The following is a 17,852-nucleotide window of genomic DNA, read 5'->3' on the forward strand; positions in this document are numbered from 1 at the left end:
TTGCAAGGTATGTAGGAATCTCAATAATAATTGTGATTCCTACACATGCGTTAATTGCGACTCGCAAATAGCGGATCACAATTATGGAATACCTTCGCACTCACTCATATGGGCTTACAGGCCGCATAGGAATAAATGGGAAGACATTCGCAATTTGCGAGTACCCATTAGGTACTCTCAAATTGCGAATGCAATTTCAAGGGTGCAAGGGTGTCAAAAGGACACCCTGTTGCACCCCTGAAATATTAATGTGTGCACATGTGGCGCACGTACATGCCCTAAGGACATGTAGGTGTGCCACATGGCACTTTGAAAAATTCAAAAAAGTGCATTTTACAAAGAAGTTGCTAATTACTACCAAGCTGAAGTTGGTGCTAATTTGCGATTCCTTAAGCCAAAATCGCACGACTTGGGTGCTTTCAACATTGCATTTAAGGGATCACAATTTGAGATTCCTTAAATGCACTCTTAAAATAGGGAATCTCAAATTTTGCGATTCCTTATTTTGCAAGGCCTTTTTTGGGATAATGAATCCCAAAAGGCTTTTTCCCCCGTTTACAAACAGGCCGATTCTGAGAATCGGCCCGGTTGCAAACAGGAAATGGACTTGATACATATGCCCCTAGATCATGAAGGCAATTATTGAAAAGAGTACCTAATGGGTTTAACACAGCACGCAGTTCACATGCCAAAACTGGAACTACAAGAAAGCTTAGAACCGTATTCTGTTGCATGTAGATACAGTTAAGTAATAAAAAATAGTTGTCAATGTGCAGTCTTCTTGCAGACTTACACAATCGATTTGCATTAATTAGTCTTACATATTCATTGGTTAGACAATGAGGACTCTGCAAAAGAAGAGTTAGTCTGATAAATGTTTACCATTAGTGTAGCTTATAGTAAATGCAATGATACCTCTTTTAAAACGTGGTACTTTTTTAATCAAATCACTTACTTCAATTCAAATTCATTATTATGTGTGAACCAGGTGTCACATAATAAAATCTTACTCTACCACAATTTTTAAAACAACAGAACTAAATTGCACAGAACAATATAAGAAAGTGTAGAGAAGATATAATAGAGGAGCATGAACCCATTGTTTTGCCATACACCAACACTACATGTTCTGCACAGTTTAAGCAAGAACAGTACTCAGGTGTTGCTCCATCCATCCACTTAACATGAGTGAGATGTTGCACCATCTATCCAAGAGTATAAAGGTTTGTGTACTACCCTACCTTAGAAAAAGCAAAGAAGGGAGAAACAACTTTCTGTATCATCAGTTTATAATAATACTCTGCTGGGTCGACATCTTGATGGCAATTTTCCTCCAACAATGTTTGCTGCTCTAAATACCTGTATACCAGCACACCAAATGGACAGTAGTTGGAGGCAAACTACAACACACACATCTAGAAGAGGGCAGGAGGGGGCAAGTAACAGCACAGAGAGTGGGAGGGAGCAAGTAACAAGACAAACAATAGGCAGCGGGGTGGAGGGGGGGGGGGGGGGGGAGTACATGAGGGAGCCAGATGGAAAAGACACTCTGGTAGATTGCTTTAACTTGTAGAAAAAAACATTTGCAATGCACTAGGTCTCGTATTTACGCAAGTTTGAGCTAGTGACATTGCAAATAAAAATTCCTTTTATTTTTGTTTTCGTTTTTAAAACATAAATAAAAAGGTATTGTCGTTTATAATGCAATAGTTTAAACTCGCATAAATAGGAGCCCTATTGCATTGCAAATGCTTGTTACACGTGGTTAGCTCACTTTTACCTGGGTGTTCTTGAATTTTACCTGGCCCTGAGCGCTGTAGTACACTCTCGCACTGATGAGAAGATTTGAGCGCAGCATCTTTTGGTCTTTTCCCAGGAGTGTAAATAGATGTGTGAGGGTCATGAAACAGCTGCACTCATTGCTGGGTGTGCTTCTGCTCTCTGCGTTCTATTGCTTTTCCCTAGCTGCTCGCGTCTGAGTCAGTCTCGCAGGCGGAATGGAGCGACGGGGGAATGGAGGAGCGGGAGGGCCCACTGTCACTGGAAAGGAGAGGGAGAGGGAGGCTCCGAGCGCCACTCACACACGTCCGTTGAGGGTTGGCGGGAGGGCGTGAATCGCTTCAGGAGGAAGCTTGGGTAGGTGACGGATGTGACACTGATGTGCATTAGTGGGGATCTGGTGCGTGGGGTGGGAGAGGCCGGCTGCTGTCACCCATCACTAACAGGCGGCGCAGGTCATGTGCTCTGCGCACCAAAGCGGTAGAGTCACACAAGCGATGAACCAAAGCATGGGCTGCTCAGAGGATGCATGGGGGCTGAGCCGGTGCAGGGGTATTCATCTTTCAAGGCTGCTCTCATAGTGTGCAAGCGGGGCTCGAGTGACGGTACATCTAAGACTAAGCGGTTGCTTCAGAAGGGATGTGCTTGTAAACACATCGTCCCTTCGGCTAATGCATGGAGGTCTCTGCTAAAACAGGGGCTCTGTTGATTGGGGGGGTCTCGGGCAATGCAGGGGGCACTTGGCAATGTCAAAGGGTGCGTAGTCAAGACATGCAGAGCTTTGATAACCCATGGTCTCTAGAAAACCAGGCGGCGATCCTCAAATGCTGGTGGATGCAGGAGTGCTGAGCTAATATATATAGGGAGTGAGAGGGCTCAGTTCATATTCGGGGTGCTCAGCTGATGCTGGAGTCTGAAATAATGCAAGGGTGCTCTGCTTCTGCTCAGTTTCTGCAGGAGGAGCTCACCACAATGTCTCTTCCGCAGGGTGTGCTCAGCTACTAAACGGTGCTCTGATGAAATGCAAAGGGCTTCGAGCTTTGACAGGCGGCGTTTTGCCATACAACAACACTGCATGTTCTGCACAGTTTAAGCAAGAACAGTACTCAGGTGTTGCTCCATCCATCCACTTAACATGAGTGAGATGTTGCACCATCTATCCAAGAGTATGAAGGTTTGTGTACTACACTGCCTTAGTAAATGCAAAGAAGGGAGAAACAACTTTCTGTATCATCTGTTTGTAATAATACTCTGCTGGGTCGACATCTTGATGGTAATTTTCCTCCAACAATGTTTGCTGCTCCAAATACCTGTAAACCAGCACATTACCCTTGAGGTGGGGGTTCGGTCAAATGAAAGAGTGTTCATTTTGTATTTCATGACTTGTAACACCTGAACGCGCAGTATTATACAACTGTCAAGCTATGACTTAAGACGGTCTGATATTCATCATGGGCTTGAATCACTTCAATGCTTTATGGGACTGAATGGAATGCCATATGGCTGATCATACCAAATAAGTCTCTTTTCACAATAGGGTATCTGAAAAGAACGACTGAACGCACTTTAAATTAGGAGAACTCCAAACGTTAAAAAAACCACTGTAAATCTGAGTCAGATTTCCAAGGATAAGCTCACGGTATTTCAGATTCTTCACAATATTGCTTTCTTTACACGACAAACATGTATAAATCATTGTGATCTTAAAAAACAATCCTATATTTCTTTTTCTGGATATTTTGGCTAGTGGTAAATCACTGTTTCACATGGCGGTCGTGCGGGTAACCGACACCAATAGGCCATGGGCGGAGCAATGTGCCCGCCTTTGGCCAATTGTGTGTGGTCTTTGTTAAAAAGATGCACGCAAAGGCCAATAGCTTGGGCCAAAACAAAAAGCACGCGCACAAGCGTGTGCAATTCCTGGGTTCGTTTTGAAACCCCCTACATGAAGTCTTCGCCAGAACTGCACATGCGCGCTAGTACAGGATCGACCTAAAAAGTAGCACCTAATAAAATGAGCAGTGGAAGGACACATGTAATGCATCAAATCACATGGGGAGGAACAAACAAATGAAGAGAAAGGAAATATATGGCAGCTGAACAATAAGATGTAAGCAAATGAGAGTGACATTGAAGTCAACCAATGGCAAATGGTGGCCTCCAATCCCACTGTGCATAAAAAAAAAATAATAATAATTTTTAAAAGATCTTACATGCGCTGGCTTAGGCAAGACCTAAAAAGGGTAACATTTTCTGGTGCTCATATAAAGCACAACAAAGACCTTGGCCCAGGTTTGCACTATAAAAATTGCTGAAAGGAAATTGGTTCTAGGTGTGTTAGTTCACATGGATCAACCCATGTAAACCAAGACTCACACCTAGACTGCATAGGGCTGTTAAATGAAAACCAAGCTTTCAGCATATTATTTGGATCTACAGGAACTAAAAACGATGGTCATTGAAGCCAGAAAGGGCTAACAAGAACAAGGACAAGAACCAGATATGCAAAGGCATTTTGTGTTCACAAAAGAGCTGATTTGCAATATTGGGCTGTGTGCATCCTTAAATATTGCCTTTTGGTATACAACTGGTTTAAAAATATTGGTCACAAAATGCGAAAAGTATTTTGCGATCGGAGCTTCATACATTTGGACCAAGATCTTCAGTAAAATTACTTTGGTGGTGCGATATTATTGCCATCACTTGTGCCCAGCGCAGTGCTTCCCAATCGTTTTATGATAATGACCCACTTTTTATTACGACCAACATTTGCGCCCCACCTAGCTTTAATGAACATGAGGGGGGGAGATTATTTAAAGTAACTAAAGCATGGTGTGTTCGCTCATTGTCATTTACAGAGAGCATGTTTCTATTGAAATGATCACTAAATTTACACAAACATACAGTTTTAAACTATATTGCACACAAATGATAATGTGTGGAAATCAGGTTTCAGTCAATATATATTATTTGCGCAACACAGAGTACAGGGTCTTCATTTGCTCCGATCCCACTAACATTTTTCGTTCAATCACACATCATAATTATACCGAAAAGTGCTTTATTTTTGCTTTTCTAACTGCAGAATTTATACCGTTTATTTACAGATATTCACATTTGGTTGTGTGCAATGAAAACAAGATTTTGCAATGCAATAGGACTCGCCTTTGGGACATTTAAAATATTTAGCATGCAGCACATTATGATGAGTGCTGCAATATGTACTGTTCTTTATTATGGAGGCTAACATACTAATAGGCATAATATTGCATTATACAATGTTTATGATAATATTTATAAACCAGTTGCAGCGGCTCTGTTAGTAATTAATACGACCTGTGTTTATGGGGAAAGAAACATTGGCTCATTTAGAAATCATTGTTTTGCCAGAGTTGACGGAGAACATGTTTAATGAACAAATATCGCACCTTGGGAGCCATTGAGGTAATTGTGGAAGAAGACAAGCAGAGATGTAGTTGTTTAATGTTGTGCGTGCAACCTAACTGTACCCAGTGTGCATGTAAGAGGCAGGGCATCAATCTGTTAAGGACGCTCACTGACGTGAGAAGCAAAGAAAGCAGGCATTATGTAGCTAACAAACCTCTCCTGTCTTAGATGTAGGCACACGCTTGGATGGCGCCTGGGTATGGTTTAGACCTCTGGCCCAATATAAGCCCTTTACATTTAAATATAATGCTGCCTCTAGAGCGAGTGTGATTTGAGGGCTGGGAAATAACCCGCGCTGTCTCTGTGCTTTGGACTTACACACTGGAGACACAACTTGGCCAATGCTAAAAGCAGCTCAAACACACTCGGAGCAGGAGAAGGAACAGAAACTGTAACCCGGTGCAAATACTTAATAGGGTTCTCTGGGTCACAGTAGTCCCCCATGTTCATCTGCAGTCCTGAGGACGAGGAGCTGCTGCTTGCGGGGTTCTGGAAACATCCAGCATGGGAGAGGGGAGGAGTGAAAGCAGAGCAGCTACACGCAAGCCTGGATTTATAGGCACAGCCACTTCTAAGAAGTGCTGGATGTCAGTAATAATTAAAAGAACATCGCATGCAGAGTGGCATCTCGTGTGCAACAACAGTTTGGGGGAACTGTGAGGACGTGAAAGCACAGCGGAATAGAGGCTAGAGCGGGGGTGGAACAAACAGAGAGGGAGGTGTACGGCGTGGAATGTCAATAATAATTAAAAGAACATCGCGTGCAGCCCGGCTTCTCGTGAGCAACAACAGTTTGGGGGAACTGTCAAGTCAAGTCAAGTCATAAAATTTGTATAGCGCACTACATACCCAGAGGGTTTCAAGGCGCTTAGGAGGGGAGGAGGATTATTTGTCAAATATCCATGTTTTAAGCTGCTTTCTGAACGCTAGGTGGTTCTGGGTGAGGCGAAGGTAAGCGGGGAGTGAGTTCCATGTCTTAGCAGCCAGGTATGAAAAGGATCTGCCTCCCATGGTGGTCTTGTTAATGCGAGGTACCGTGGCGAGGGCTTGGCTGGAAGAACGTAGTTGGCGGGAGGGGGTGTAGAAGGACAGTCGAGAGTTGAGGCAATCTGGTCCGATGTCGTAGAGTGATTTGTGTGCGTGGGTAAGCAGACGGAAAGTGATCCTCTTATTGACGGGTAGCCAGTGGAGGTCTTTAAGGTGACCAGAGATGTGTTCGTTGCGTGGGATGTCTAATATGAGCCTGGCTGAGGCGTTTTGGATTCGTTGGAGTTTCTTCTGGAGTTTAGCGGTGGTGCCTGCGTAGAGGGTGTTTCCGTAGTCCAGTCGGCTCGTGACCAGAGCGTGGGTGACTGTTTTCCTTGTTTCGGAGGGGATCCAGCGAAATGTTTTTCTGAGCATGCGAAGAATGTTGAAGCAGGAAGAGGATACGGCGCTGACTTGTCTGTTCATTGAGAGTGAAGAATCCAGGATGACGCCAAGGTTCCGTGCGTGGTCTGTCGGGATGGGTGCTTTTCCAAGGGCTTCCGGCCACCAAGAGTCGTCCCATGCAGAGGGGGATGTACCTAAGATGAGGACTTCTGTTTTGTCCGAGTTCAGTTTCAGACGGCTTTGTTTCATCCATTCAGCAACTTCTTTCATTCCTTCGTGTAGGTTAGTTTTGGCGGTGCTGGGGTCATTGGTGAGAGAAAGGATCAGTTGGGTGTCGTCCGCGTAAGAGATGATGTTGAGGTTGTGTTGGCGTGCGATGGCCGCGAGGGGGCTCATGTATACGTTGAAGAGGGTGGGACTGAGTGAGGATCCTTGGGGTACGCCGCAAATGACTTCAGAGGCCTCGGACTTGAATGGAGGAAGGCGGACTCTCTGGGTTCTTCCGGTGAGGAACGAGGTGATCCATTCAAGTGCTTTTCCTTGAATTCCGATGCTATTGAGGCGTTGTAGAAGGGTGCTGTGGCAGACTGTATCGAATGCTGCAGAGAGGTCGAGGAGGATGAGGGCGACTGTGTCTCCATTGTCCAGTAGAGTTCGAATGTCGTCTGTTGCTGCGATGAGGGCGGTCTCAGTGCTGTGTTTTGCTCGGAAGCCAGATTGTGAGGGGTCGAGGGATTTGTTGGCTTCGAGGAAGGCGGCGAGCTGGTTGTTGACGGCTTTCTCGATGACTTTGGCCGGGAATGGAAGAAGCGAGATGGGGCGGTAATTTTTGAGTTCGGAGGGGTCCGCTGTTGGTTTTTTCAGAAGGGCGGTGAGTTCAGCGTGTTTCCAGTCTTCAGGGAAGGTAGTGGAGTTGAAGGAGCAGTTGATGACGTCTCGGAGGTGCGGTGCTATGACGGAGTCTGCTTTGTTGAAGATGTGGTGAGGGCATGGGTCTGTGGGGGATCCTGAGTGGATGGAGTTCATCAGGCGGATGGTGTCCTCCGTGGAGATTGGGTTCCAAGCGTTAAGGGTGTTCACGGGGGGGAAGAGGGTCAGCAGATGGTAGGGTGGGTTGGTTTCCGGGTTGGTTGTCAAAGCTGTTGTGGATGTCTGCAATCTTGTTGTGGAAAAAAAGAGGCTAGGGAGTCGCAGAGGGTTTGAGAGGGGGTGATGTCGTTGGAGTTGGCTGAGGGATTGGAAAATTCCTTGACGATGTTGAAAAGTTCCTTGCTGTTGTGGGCGTTGTTGTCAAGTCGATCCTTGAATGCTGTTTTCTTGGCTTTTCGGATCAGTTGGTGGTGAGTGCGGGTGGCGCTTTTGAAGGCGTCCTTGGTGCTGGTGGTTGGGTCTTTTTTCCAGGCCTTTGAGGGAGCGGAAGAGTTTCTTGGACTTCTTGAGATCATCGTTGAACCATGAGGCCTTCTTGCTGCCAGGTTTGCTTTGACGTTTTTTCAGTGGAGCTAAGGTGTCGGCGGTGTTGGATAACCATAGGGTGAGGTTGGCGGCGGCTTCGTTGGCGTTAGAAGAGAGGGCTGGGGAGGAATTGTGAAGGAAGTGAAAGCACGGCGGAACTGAGGCCAGAGAGGGGGTGGAGCAAATTGAGTGGGAGGTGTACAGGTGTGGACAGTGTAACACGAGCAGTGTGCACATACACTCTGCAACATTAAACTTATGGCGCGGCTAACTTTGCCCTCGGCCTCGGGAAGCCCATGAAAAAATGAAGAGCGCAACTCTGTGAAGTTTGGCTTGGGATGGTGGGAGGGAAGGGAGGAGCGGGTAGGCTTTCCAATGAGGAGCCACCCTCCTACGTCATGGCAAACAAAGATGGCGTTGGCCTGTCCAGATGGGCTGTCCGAAAATTGAACAGGGCAGTAACAAAGAAGTCCAATTACCAATCAGATGCCAGAGTTTACCCTAAATGGCCGGCCAACGGAAAAGGTGGGCGAGGCTTCAAGTCCCCTTCTGAAATTGTACCGATTACTAGAAGCCCTAGCATAGCGGGCAGCTCTTTGCAGTGAGACGCCAGGCGAGACCTACAAATTAACATTTACAATGCAATAGGTCTCACACTGACTTATTTTGAGCTATTGACATTGTAAATGACATTGTTTTTTTGTTTTGTTTTTCTTTTGTAAAACAAATAAAATGCTTAGTATTTTAATATGGCAATTGCTAAAAAAAAGTTTAAATGCAAAACCTATTGCATTCCATTTACACTAGTGTGAGCTATTGGCATTGTAAATGGTACTGGCTTTCTGCCATACCTCCGACTCCGCCCACTGACCCAATCCACGGGTTATTCCTGCCCTTTCATTCTCCGCCCACAGTCCCCCTACTTTTTTCCCCCACTTCGACCACTGATGCCAGGCCACCTTAGAGCGAAATCTGTCTCAGCACTTTAATGATGCATGCCAGCAAAGCACCAGAGTCATAGCAAACCAACCAATGATATGCGTGGAAACAGCAGCGAGATTAGAGCCAGCACTCATATCCGTGGAAACACTGCATTGGCATCTGTGCCAGCACTGCAGCGCGATTAGAGCTGACACTGCAGTGGGATCACTGCCAGCACTTCAGAACCTTCCAGCAAATCAATAATATCCGTGGAAATGCAGCAGTAGATCCATGGTGGAGAAGTGTGGCTCAGGGGTTAGAGGCGGCAGACCCGGAAGCTGAGATCGGCCCTGGACCAGGGTTCAATTCCCCGCCTCGGCGGGTCTTGGGCTCAAACATTCCACGGACTCGATAATTCTCGCTCCGGTGCCTTCTCAACTCACGGGTTCACACTCTGCGACTCTGGGCAATAGCTTGCTTAATCTCCACAACGGCCCCTCGCGGTGGGATGCCTGGCTTTCACCTTGTGGATACCCTGCCGGGGTTATCTCACAGGGGAATACCAGGACGGGTTCCCTAAGCAAGCGCCGGGAAACCCTTTGTGGGTAGCTGTGCGCTATATAAGCTCAAATACATTTACATTTTTTTATATGCCAGCAGAGTACTGCAACACTGTGGCCAGAACAGCAATGACATTTAGAAAACTCATGACAACAATGCAGCCAGTGGAAACAGTGCAGCAATATTCGTGCCAGCACTGCAACACAATCTGTAGCAGCGCTGCAGTGTAACTTGTGCTAGTGTTACAGTGTCATCTGTGCCAGCATTGACATGAGACTTGTGCCGTCGGGCACCAATTTCCGTGCCACCAGAGCAATGCCATCTGTTTCCAGGTTGGAGCAAGATCTGTGTCAGCACTGCATAGATATCCATGGATACGCTGCACCGGCATCCGTGCAGTGTTGCAGCGGGATCCGTGCTAGCACTTCATAGAACACCAGTGTGTGGCTGGGCCGACAACCACAGCAACAATGCAGCTAAGCCTATGCCAGCGCAGCAATAAGGCCAATCAATGGCAACGCTGAATCTGACAAAAGCAGCACTGCAGCGAGCTCAATGCAGCTCCTGGTCTTGTCTGCTGGATTTCGAAGCGCAGGTTTGCAGTACGTCTCGCAGTTTCTCGACAGGTCCACGCCTTGAAAGTTAGGAAGGGGCAGGGCACGGTTGCACTCCTGTGCGCAGCCTGTATAATGTGTGCTGATAAAACAACTCAGCAAGAACTGCATTGGAGCGCTCCATGAAGCGGTTGCTGTTCTCCCGTAGCGTTGAGCAACTACTGCCCGAATGGAATAACATGCGTAGTTGGTAAATGGCCAATTAGAAGTTGTATTCTGGGGCTTGTAGTTTCACTTATAACATCGAATTTGCGAGCTGAAAGATCTCCATGGGCAGTGCTTTCGGTTAAGAACACAGAAGAGGCTAAATGTGTCATCCATCGCACTAGACCACTTGGTAGCCATCTATATGTGTCATTTGCCCAGGGCTTTAAGCGGGATGAAAAACTATGGGGGGAGGGGGTGGGAGGGAGATGGTGGAGGTGGGGGAGGGCGGGATGGAGAGTGGGTTGTCTCTTAACAGGGCGTGGCCGATCTAATTATGGGCGTGGCTTAAAACACGTAAGCTAAAAATCTGTAGGATAGTGTGCCGCCCAACTGGTATTCTGCTGCTTCTATCATTGCATCCAGATATACAATACAGTAAGTAACATTACACTTATTACAAGCCAGGACTCTTGGCTTGGTCAATGGTAGTTAGTTGCATAAGGCAAATAAGCAACAATTTTGGCTTCGTTTTATAGAATATTGAAAAAGCTTCAGAATTGAAATAATTTCGAAGCAAGTATAAGGAGTCTCTTTGAAGTTACATCAAAGGCAGTAAAGGGTGGTACTGCTGCAGAGTTAAGATTTGTTTTCACCCTGAGGGTGAGGGCAAAAACGGGGAGCCTGATAGGGACCTGTCTCAGCATCTGCTTTTGAGAACTGTTGGTGCTGAGCACCAACAGGACCTGGCCCACTTAAAGCCCTGCATCTGCCCTTATTGTCCCTGCCACACCCCCTCTAAGTGCCGGTACCGTTTTTTTACCGGCGAGCAGGTCACATCGGGCACAATCGATGCAATAGAATGTTCGGTGTGAATGTCCCAGTATAAGGAGGCCGCGTAACTGCCCCCTTCTGCCTAGTAGAGTTCAACAGCGTGCAGTGGTGCTGGCTGCACAACTGGGAATTAAGGACCAACCGAGTCTGCACTCTAAATAGAACGGGGCTCTTAAGCAGTATTAAAAAGTATTTGAGGGAATATCTAATGAGGTATGGCAAGTGGAATATACATTTTGGTAGGGAAATTATGTTTGTTCTCCTTAATTACAGAACCCCTATTCTGTATTAACATGTAGTTCAAGCAGGCGTGAAAGTGTTCTCAATGATATATTGACCGCCCCTACTACCAGCAGTCCGCTAATTCAGACTTCACAATTTCATAGAAAATTCTGTGATCTTGGGCAGCTCAACTGATTTCCCTGAAAATCTGTCCTATTACCATAAGGAATAAAATGCTATAATCCGGGTGAACACTAGTATAAAATGTAATTGCATATGCCTATCGCAGATGAGCAGTACAGTGCTTTAACGTAGGGTAGGGCGCTACAGTGTGGGTCCAAAAGACTGAGCGTTCGGCTTGAACCTGGAAGCGGCTAAAGGTGGCTCCGTTCGGTGTGTAGGCTCCATCAGTGACCTGGTCCGAGTGCCTCGGGGCTCTACGAATCATTTACTTTTCCTTTGAGGCGGTCGCAGCTGGTTAAGTAATTCTCTCTCGCCAAAAGTCACCACAGCTTTTGAGGCCTGAGATCAAGGAAAGCTGCTTGGCAGCTGTATGCGTGGCCAGAGAGTGAGTCACACAGCTGCACTCTCACAGCATAGGGACGAAAGCAGCACAGAACCCCTAGAACAAGCATTACACGCATGCGAAAAAACAGATGGCTACTGCTCGCGCAGACTTGGACGCGAAGCGAAAACAAGACAAGTAACCTGAGACTGCTAATTATAACCAGAAGGCGTTGACAAAGATAAGATTTTTCTTCACAACAGCCCCAAAGCAGATGATCCTGTCGGATAGGCCGGTCGAAAAGGGGGGCAACAAAAAAAAATACTAATTTCCAATGGCAGGCCACCGTTTAGAATAAACGGTGACACCAGCCAATGAGAAAGAGGGGCAGGGCTTCAAGCCCCCTTCTGAAATCTCCTTGCTCACAAAAGGTCTTGCAGAGCGAGCAACGTGTTGCACTGCAAAGCTACACAAGACCTAATGACATCCTACAGCCTTTCCTATTTTCACACTTCATGGACCCCAGCAAGACTGGCCCTAATTACCTTTACTTTTCTTTCACCAACTGCAAACTGAGGGGAGTTTATGAACACCAGGTGTATTAAGAAAAAAAAAAAAACATAACCAGAGGATGACAGCCTGACATTTGACCTATGTGTTTGAAGCGAAGCAAATGTGACAAGATAAAAACAGAGTTTAAAGGCATCTTTATTTATAGCTTGGCCGTGGCACCTTAAATCAAAGGTTTGGACAACATTGGCCTAGCACTAAAATGAAAGCAATGTCTGTAAAATATAGAAATGCAGAAACAAAATATAGTTGATGCTGAAAAAGAAAACAATTCACTCTCCGTAATGCAAATACACTTTAGATTTACAGTGCTCTGCTGATTAGATTCCGTAACACAACAATGCCATGACAGTCGCAGCCCACAGTAAAATGCCTCAAAAGGTTAAATGCGATCCATTCTGCAGTGCTTTAACTAAAAAGATCCAATTACACCCTTGCCATGTTTTTTTTATTGCTGACACATGTGTCTTTGTTTTTTCCAGATGCGTGCTAATTTTCAGATACCCGTAAAGAGCTGTCCTGCTGATAAGTAGAAGGACCCTCTGTAATGCGCCCTCCAGAGGCCCCCCTGTGCGGGGATAAATGAAAATGTGCAAGGTCGCCCAGGCGCACACTCTAGCGGGAACAGTGATGTACACAATGGTTGACCGCAAGCTTGATATGAGCAGAGGCCTAGCCAGTGACCTGCTAATGCACACTACTGATCCGTCAAATGCACTGTGGTTCAGTCGAAGAGCCAGGTCTTGAGGTCCTTCCTGAATTGAGGCATTGAGGGAGGTAGGGTGTTCAAGGTCTTTGCTGCGTGGTAGGAGAAGGATCGTCCTCCAGCCGTGGTCTTGTGGATACGTGGGACGGAGGCCAGGGACAGCTGGGTAGAGCGGAGGTCTCTGCACTCATCTACACAAATCCAATCGGTGGAAGTTTTACTTTTCAGATCGCTATCTGACATCAGGAGCATTTTTATCAAGCATCAGAGAAACCAAATAATCCTTTCTTACCAATGAGTTTTCTCAGGGCACAGGAGCAGTAAGACTAGTCTCATAATTGTTTTGTTAGAAGACCGTTCGGGTGTCTATTCAGGCACCAGTGAGCTGACAGAAGTATGAAGAGTATGTCAGGTGTCTTCTTGGGCATCAGGCTTCATTTTATAGCAAACTTTTGTTAGGAAGAAAGCACTGGACAAATTTAAATAGACAATTTCTGTACCAACAAGCTTTATTGTAAATTCTGCTGCCATAGGAAATGAGTGTGAACGTCTTTTCTGAAAAGGTTTTGAATTGAGGTTTGAGAGTTGTGAGCCTGTACATGCGCATAATGATATCATACGTAGTGTAAATTTCATTCCGTCATTCAAAATATTATGCCACCTCCCTTTTCCTACTCTCTCCTGGCAAACTCCGCCCTAGAATACCTCCACAAGAGTGACATCCTCTGCCTGTAGGAGACCTGGGCTACCGACACAATTCTTGAAGGGTACTTTGAACTACACATCCCGGCCACTAGGCGTAACATCCTTGGGCAGCCATTCGGAGGTCTCTCCACCTTCATCAAGCTCACCCCAAGGGTAGTGGCCACAGTAATATCCATCCCTAGCCCGAGCTACAAGCCCTCCTTATCAGTGGGCTAAAGAATGAAAATAAGCCACTTCGATTATTGTTAATCAAAGGTTAATCTCTGAGCTGGACAATACAATATCAAGACTGCTGACTGACTGCTGAGTTCTTGCCCTCCAGACTACCACCCTGAGAAGTTTCATTGCTCACTCTCCATACCCTAGAGTCAAGTGCAGAAAGTGAGTACATGACCCGGTTTGTAGAGTCACAGTAGGTGGGATACTAGGACATCAGTGGCAAACAACCTCACCCACCCCTGTTGCCTTCCTAAATGGGGTCTGACAAGGAGACAGTCTTCCCATTGTAAGAAACCATAGAATACTTCTGCAAGAATCTTTGCATCAATCTATAGGCAGTGTTGCAGCAAAGGATGTAAAGTTCTTTATTCTGTTGCTTAACAAGTCTCCTGCAGTGATGCATTGACTAGCATTGACTAGTTGCTGATCAAACTGGGGTCCAGTACACCGCTACGCTGGGGATCGTCCAATGCGATTTGAAAGCTGCAGTGATCTCCAGGGCCATTGTAATGGGTTCTCTCCTTATATTTTAACGTTTTACTACGCAACCAAAGAGGAACTTACAGTTGGGAAGATCCAAGAGGTAGAAAACTTTGCTGGCAGCCTTGCTCCCAAAACCTGACAGTCTAAATCTGCACAAGACTCTAGAAGGTGTGTTTTTCTGAACGGGATGGAGAAGAAAACCTGAATACCGGCGTTAGATGCTGGAATACGACTAAATGGAGAAGTGACCGACCCCTTGGGAAGAACAGAGCCCAGTTGTCTAGTAAGACCGCCGTATGACAGGGCGATAGACTGCTTCTTCCCCGAAGAAATTTCTAGCCACTGGAGTTAGAAGCAGAAATGCCGCAATACAGTTCTATAAACTGAACAACATATGGGCCTGGTCATTTCTTTTAATCTTACTCACTGCACCCAAATAAAGCTAGTCGGTTTCAAGTTCATACTAGGGCACAGCTGGCATTGTCCCAAACACTTCTTATCAACAGGGAGCATATACTGTTCTCCTTGGTTACCACAGAGAACTTCAGAGGTGATTTACTAAAACCTTTGGCCTAGGGCTTTGTTGGAATAGATAGGTGTGTTGGCTATCACTATGTAACAGATTCAATTAGCATTTTACCATCTTTTAAACCCTATAGTAGGTAGCATGATGCCAGATTCATCTATAATAGTTCTGGGTGATTTCTTAATCAATTCGCAGACAGCCAAATGCAGAGGAAAATTTGCATTTTCCTTTTGCTTTACCTCCGCCCGCCTTCCAATAACGGAAATAAAGGAATCAGAAATGTTGCTGAAATGTGCCCAAAGTTCCTGTTCACTGTGCTTGGTCTGAGCTTTTTGCCCAGTGTCAGGGGTGGGACAATGATAATTAAAAGTAGGCTGTTTACGAGAGCTACTGCACCATTTTCAAAAGCATTTGCAGGGGATGCGAGAGGTAGCAGGTTCCAACTGCTGAATAAAACACTGTTCCTGGGAATTCAACATTAAGAGGTCTCCGGCGGGGCTGGAGAATGTAGCTTATAACTTTCCCTACCACCTCTAAGGTATGTATGCTGCTGTCTCAGCCTATGAAAACAAGGGTTGAAGTGGCCATAAGTTCAGGCCTTGGCAAGCATGCTATGTTTTCATCTATTAATGCAAACATATGCAATATACAAGACGAATGGCAAAAATATCAAAATAAAGGAGTAGCACCGAAGTGCAGGTACACCATCCCTGGAACTGAAGTGCACTCCTTTTCAGGTGGTGTGCAGTTGTCACAGGCAAAATGTCATCACTCGCATTGCAAGACAGCCTATGGATGAAGTGGGCCTGCCCACTGCCACGTGCTGAATGCTATGGAGGGAGGAAGCAAAATGTGAAAGAAATATAAACAGACCTATGAATAAATGAAGAGGAGGGACCAAAAGACCCTCTATGTAGGTGTATATTTTTATTATGGGTTTTTGGGAATACATTAGGTTAGCAAAATCACTGACATTGACTCCAGGCAAGACCTAGCAACTCCTTTTAGAAGTGACAGGGGAGTGGTTTATACTAATTTGGGAGTAAATTAATTATTATGAATATGGCAGATGCAGGACATCAGTCAACAACTGGCACGTCCATCCGCACTATGTACTTGTGTATGCCCATGTATACACTTTAAACAGGGCAGACAAAGCAAAGGCATTTATGCATTCTAAGTAGGGCAAAACTCTAAACAACTCCCTAAGTTTCTTGTATCACAATTTGTGATACAAGAAACTTAGGCCCATGTGTATGAAAACATTTCCCATAGACACAGAATGGATAAAACCCTTTGATACATATGGCCCTTAATGCCCTATCCATTTTTCCTTGAAATTACATTGTGGAGAATTCGGAACTCAGATTTTGGCCTATAACTGAACCTCAAAAAAGGCATATTTCACCTTTTTAGGTCGAGCCTGAGCCAGTGCGCAAGCGCTGCTCTGGCGATGATCTGTTGTAGTTCAGTACAGGAGAGAAGCTCTGACCTGCCCAGATTTGTCATTGGCTTGTGTCTTTGACCTTCGAAAATGCGGTCTTCTGATTCCTAAATAGGCTTGTTAGTCCCTCCTTAGTATGGCCAAGTAGTTATTTGTAACCTCCCATGGCTATTGACCCCTTTACTTGGTTATTACACGGTACGTGTACCATTTTCTTTATTGAGATTCTCCTACATTAAGCACAATGACGTGCTTTGCTTACATTTAGTATGCCATGCCCACTTTCACTTTCGAAGCTGCCTGGACAATGGCAGCCGTTTGTTTGCAAAGCCATAGGTCTCGCATTTAAATGCGAGACCTATAGAATTGCAAATATGTTTTGCTCTGTGCGACTGGCTGTTAAGCGCCATTACACTGCTGGATACAAGTCCAGGAGGCATTTAGTGGTCGGAAACCATGTCACGGTACGGCGGGCGTTACCACGGGGGTAAGTGAACAGATAGAAGAGAAACAGGGCAGCAACCTCAGCCCTATTAGGATGCTGCACCTGGGTCGCTTTAGTAGGGGTCCATGCGAGGATCACATAGAAGGAGCACTAGACGGTTTAGTAAGTTCCTTTTGATTAACGTGTGTTTCTCAGGTAGAAACTAGCGGCAGTGGACGAAGATTTGCCTTCTCTTTACATCGACCAATCTTGATTCGTTTTGTTGCAGCAAGACACTGTGGGTCTCCCCACCCCACTCCCCCCTCCTCTCCCTAAAAATGGATGCAGAGGGAATGGTACTGGCGGACGCTATGCTTTTAACCACGAGTGCTGAGCCGCGCAGCACCACTCAGTGAAATGCACTGGCCCGGCTGTGCTGAGAAGCCGCTTTGTCCTAACCCATAGTAAACCTTTCAAGAATTCTCCGCTGGTGATGTATTCCGAAGCTCCCTCGGAAACACTGGTGTTTCGTCCATGCGACAGGGGTCGTGATGCAGCCTGGAGAAGAACTAACCGCTGCATTGAGACCATCCGCCAAATGCAAGCAATGCCTGACTTACTTAGGGAACACAAGAGTAAGCAGCAACAGTGAGCAGATCTCCAAAAAGTTTTAGAATAGGACAAATTACCAACGAAACAGCAGAAAATATATAATGGAAACCGGCGTTTAAAGTAGGTATATGTGTAGTTATTTACAAAATATCCAGTCGATAATTTAAAAGATTCGGCTAGATACCACCTTACGCCATGGCATTATGTTGCTGAAGAGCACACATTTTGCAATTTCCGATTTGTCGCATGATCAATGCCTTCCAAATCTGACGATAGCCATAGTTTCCTATAATTGGCCTACAGAAGGGAT

At 45.7% G+C, this 17,852-nt stretch overlaps 1 protein-coding gene across 1 annotated transcript in view; it reads right to left on the reverse strand.

Annotated features, from left to right (window-relative positions):
- The window catches only part of NARS1 (asparaginyl-tRNA synthetase 1), a 155,190-nt gene that overhangs the window by 124,522 nt on the left and 12,816 nt on the right, over positions 1-17,852 (reverse strand). The window lies entirely within an intron of this gene.

Source organism: Lissotriton vulgaris, chromosome 3_1 (assembly GCF_964263255.1).
Source record: "Lissotriton vulgaris chromosome 3_1, aLisVul1.2, whole genome shotgun sequence".
NCBI classification, from domain to species: domain Eukaryota; kingdom Metazoa; phylum Chordata; class Amphibia; order Caudata; family Salamandridae; genus Lissotriton; species Lissotriton vulgaris.